Source organism: Phodopus roborovskii, unplaced genomic scaffold (assembly GCF_943737965.1).
Source record: "Phodopus roborovskii unplaced genomic scaffold, PHOROB, whole genome shotgun sequence".
Taxonomy (NCBI): domain Eukaryota; kingdom Metazoa; phylum Chordata; class Mammalia; order Rodentia; family Cricetidae; genus Phodopus; species Phodopus roborovskii.
The window spans coordinates 1,573,672-1,578,826 of NW_026126545.1; the positions used below are offsets into that span (position 1 = coordinate 1,573,672).

The 5,155-nt window shown below is 35.7% G+C and overlaps 1 pseudogene; it reads right to left on the minus strand.

The window, feature by feature from the left end:
- Positions 1-1,684: 1,684 nt before the first annotated feature.
- Positions 1,685-2,449, minus strand: LOC127233628 (nucleophosmin-like; annotated as a pseudogene).
- Positions 2,450-5,155: the final 2,706 nt, after the last annotated feature.

Genomic DNA, 5,155 nt, shown 5'->3' on the forward strand with positions numbered 1-5,155 from the left:
CTTTCCTTTAAAATTCTTTGGATGTGCTTAGATATTTTTCTTTTGGCCTTTTATTCATTATCTGTAGGGTATAAAGTTATAGGGTTATTCATTTATAATAATACAACAAATACCTTTTTCTACTGTTCATTGGAAAAAGTTAGTGGATAATGAATCTCACTCTCTCCTTCCAGAGCTTTTATGAGCATATTTCAGTCATGAATGGCAGCTTTAAGTGAATATGGATAGCTCCTATTGTCTGATATGTTCAAGTTATCATTGAATGTACTCATACTGTGAGGCCAGTTCACATGTCTTCTCTATACAACTTATAGAAGTTATTTGCTTGCCTTTTCAATTTACAGAATTCTCTTTCATTTATTCATCCTATTCTGGACTAAATATCATATCTCATTCAATTCTCATAAGAATTTTGAATCATTTACTCTGGAGTGCTTCCAATTTGTCTTATTAAATTGATTAAAATAAAACTCACATCCAGCCCTTAAATATAGCATGACCTTTTGGTGTTCCTTATCTCAGTTTTTGATAAACCATGAGCCTGAATAATCAAATGAGAATTTAGGTATAACATTAACATCTACCCTTTAAATTTACACCCAATGTATGTTCAAGTGCTGGTATATGTTTCAACTCCTAAATCTGACCATCATCTGAGATAGAACTGCTTCACTTTATGCCTTTTCCTGCCACCAATGATCGGCTTAAACAACTTGTCTTTGAAATCTTAGTTTCTGGAGATAAGATATTCTGATGGCCTTGTTCTTTGTCTTATATAAAGCTGTTGGACAGGGTTCTTTTGCTATGGATCTCAGATGTGATTTAAGTTTATTCAGATTATTGGATAAATTCAGAATTTAGGAGTAAAGGTATTTATTCTCCTTCTCTCAGTTAGCCCTCATAGCCTTCCTTGAATATCATTCATGTGTCATCTCTACTAGAGAGGAAAAGGTCACAATTACAGGTTTTAGTTCATGATTACTTGACGCCGTTGTTCTGAGCCTGTGGCTACAGAGTACATTATGGCTGAAGGAACACATCTTACCTCATGTATGAGATATTGAAGAAGGTAGGGAACATAGTCTCAATACACTTTTTCATGGGCTGTCTCCATGGCATCCCTTCCTCCAAATATTACTGCCTTGCAAATATTACACTACTTTTCCAAATTGCCAAAAGCTTTGGACTGAGATTTTAACTTGGGCCAAACAAGGATGCTTATTCAAACAATAACAGGAGTCATCTTAGATTCCTCAATATCAAGACTGCTAGACTATATCACAGTTAACCTGTACGTTTCACCACTCCATTCTCAACAGAAGAGACTTTCTCATGTATGACATTGATCATTTTCTCCAGTAAATTATCATGATTTCTGCTTCTTTTTGGGGGGGAATTCATTCGAAAATTCATTGAATAGCTAAGGATACAAAGGTATTAAAATGATGTTCAGAGATGAGGCATATGCAGAAATGTAGAAAGCAGCAGTAAAGTTCTCTGCATCACAAGAGAGAAAGAAAACGAAAGATATCTTCCAGCATGCAATGGGGGAAATGTATGGCCAATTAGGAAAGGCATTTGAGATTAAAATAGAAGACTTTGGTCTGGATTGTTGATGGTACTCAGTATGGGCTATATTTGTTTCTCCTTTTCCACTTTCCCCATCTTTGGGCTTAATTTACCATTAGTGCTCAGGACTGCTCAATGTACTTTTTTTTATACTTGCTGGCATTTTTGCCTTAATGTTTTCTACAGAACTAGGTCCTTTTGGGGTTTTGGAGTTTTTTTTTCCTGTTTTTAGAAGGACTCTTGACTTTTTGATGTTGGTGTTGATGGTTTTAAGTCTTTTCCATTTTGGTTTGATTTTTGTGCATTTTTGGCTGGGGTATCTCATACAGATATCTTCACTAGAACTTTTTCTTCAGTTTCATCATCAAAATCATCCTTCTCATCATCTTCATCATCCTTATCATCGATTTTTACCTTTTTTCTGTGGAACTTTGTCACCACCTCCAGGGGTAGCTTGCTTGCCAGACATACTTAAGAGTTTTGAATCCTCCTCATCTTCATCTTCAGACTCTGCATCTTCCTCCTTAGCTACTGGGTGCTATCCACAAATGTGCACAGGCCCTGAACCACACCTCAAATGTAAGAACACAGGTGGTATAATTTCAAAACTCCCAAGGGAAACTGTTGGTTGTACATATATTTACAAAGTTGCCAGTGTTCCTTTAATTGTACTGCCTTCGTAGTTCATTGCTTCTGCCTCTACAAAGTGTAATTCATCTTTTGTCCCTGTCCCTAAGCTAACCATCTTTAGTGATAACTGGTGTTCATTTTCATCATTATCCACTTTAAAGTGATAATCTTTGTCAGCTTTTAGTTCACAACTAAAAAGGTAGTTCTGAGGCCTAAGAGGGCTCATTTCCATGTCCATCGAGTCTTCCATGAGTTGGAAGCTCGAACTTCGGAATGAGAGAGTCAGACGGAGGAAACTGCCTACTGCTTCTCAGAACATAACATGCAGGACCAGGGCTCGTTTCTGCTTCTTATCATGGTTGAAATGACAGAGGAACTGTGAGTACAGCAGTGGCTGAGCTCTCACTAAATCTCCAGTTATGTTCTCATCTAAATTCTCTTAACTCAGCATTTCAATTAACATGGTTTTCTATTGGTCTCTTTTATTTGTCATGCTCGTTCTTGCCACAGGGATGCAGTGGAATCTGATTTCTCTGTTTTTGACCTTTCTTCCCTGCCTTTTTAAATAGTAATCACAGAGTGTGCTGCAGATCTTAGATGAAGTATCTTTTTCATAGACTGACTTTCCCTTTTATGGACATACTTTGCACTATATAATTTTTTCATAGCACTTTCAAGGCTGAAATTTCTTTGTGTTGTTAAGTAAATATTTCGGTCTTCTTCACCAAGCTGCTTAAAGCAGAGGCCAATTTGAGTTTTTACTCCCTTGTGTATACCCAGTGCTACAACAAGTAGCTAGCATAAACTCAAGGAACATATGCTCTCTGACTAAAACCATTTAGGTTTCTGAAGTGATACCACTTGCGATGCTTTTGTAAAGAAATATAATCTTTTAAGTAAAACTTATCATGCCTATGCTTGCTTAAAATTTATGTTTGGAGCAATAATTATTAATTTTCATCCGTTAGTATAGGAATACTATGAAAATAATAGTGCTTGAGAATTTTCCATTCAGAGAGATCAAGGCTCAGACTCAGACAATTTAGATTGATTTGCTTACTCTTTTGCATTCATATGGGACACAATCATTTAAAAGCATAGTAAAGTATTTACTAAGATGTTGTACCTGTTGAACTTCATAAAGAAGTCTGTTTTGACATACAGTGAAAATCAGAAGTCCATGTAAGCATTAAAAATTGCAAATGAAAAAATATTCCACTGTGGGGTAAAATTCTGAATATTGTAGTTCAGATCTCAGCACCTGTACAAAGACAGACATCATTGTAAACAAGATCGTTTAGGACAGAGACATGAGGACCTCTGAGGCTTCTGTCTTTCATCTTCGCAACACTCAAAAATATAGTCATAAAAGGCACAAAATAACTTTAAACAGTAGATATTTTCTTATTTACCAAAAAAAAGCACAACTGGCCAGTTTTGTGAATAACACAGGATGGAGTACTGAAGCCTAAGTGTTACATTCATATCATAATTCTCAGGGCTGAGAAATCAACACAGTAAAGAAGATAGAAAGATTTTACTAGCCACAGGTACTAGGTCTGCCTACATACACACACAAGATCTGCATAAGATCAAGCTAGATAGCATGGCATGAAAGACAGAAATGATGTCCTGCCCATAGTTGAGAAGTTATTGGTGATTAATGGCTGCTTGTAGAGGACAATCAGTTTTCTGAGAGGCTACCTGTGCTTAGAAAAACAGCTCTACACTTAGTAGACACACTGGGTTTTGATGGGAGATATCATTCTGTAAGTATGTTTCTCTTATTGGTTAATGATTAAATTACTGTTAGCAAATATAAAGGGAAGTTAGGTGGGACTAGGAGAAAAGAACGGTACTGGGATATGTAGGAGAGAGGAGGGTCAATATGTAGGAACTTGAGAGAGGAAGGCCAAACCCTCTCTCCGATAAGGTAAGACCATATGGAAACACATAGATTAATAAAAATGGGTTACTATTTAAGAGAGAGCTAACCAATAAGAAACACTAGTTACAGGCCATCAGCTTTATATCTAATACTGTGTCTCTGTGTGTTATTTGTTATTTGAGGCTGATGCGGCTTGGGACCAGGCTGGTAAGAAAGTACTCATAACAGGATTTATGAATCAGTTATAAGATAGGAAGAAAATTATGATGATAAGAGACAAGAAAATAATTAGAGGAGAAGGAATGGGAAATAGATTTAAATAACCAAATTACATTATATACATATGAAATTTCTTAAAATAATGGAAGTTTTATTTTATCTTTAAACTTATTTTGAATAATTGAGTACATAAATACACTCTCATCTCCCCCCTACCCCATCTGGGCAAAAGGCCCTTTCATGTATTCACGCCTTTTTTTGTTTGTTTTGTGACCTGCTTAGTTTAAGCAAAACAATTTGTATGAGAGTAGATGGAGAACTATTATTGCAGCTTGGTGGAGTTACCAGTGGTGACATAAATGAAAAAAAAATTACACTTCCATTCCTAGCATAAATAGCCGTTTGTTCATGAGAGACAGCCAAAGCCTTGTGAGCTCATCCCCATCCATGCCTGAAGGTCAACAAGTCCAGTCTTGTACAGGTGTAGTACAGGTATTTGCAGCTTCTTTTAGTTCTGAGTGTTGTGGCTATGTGATCAACCATATTATTACTAGACTGCTTACAACAATTGCAGTTCTGTATCTGTCTCTTTGCATAGAATGATACACATGAGAGCTTGTTTCTTAGAAAATGATATTTCTAAATTTGTATGATAATTGTCTCAAAAAGAGCAACATTCTTATGATATGTCAAGTTCAAAGTTAAAAATGATTTCTGGGAAAAAATATTACTAGTTATGTAATAATATTTAGTATTAACACAATTTCCTGATGTGTTAGTCCTTAATAATTATGGTTTTACCTTATAATTATTGATATTATCTTAATGTGTAGGATCTTCTACCTTTCA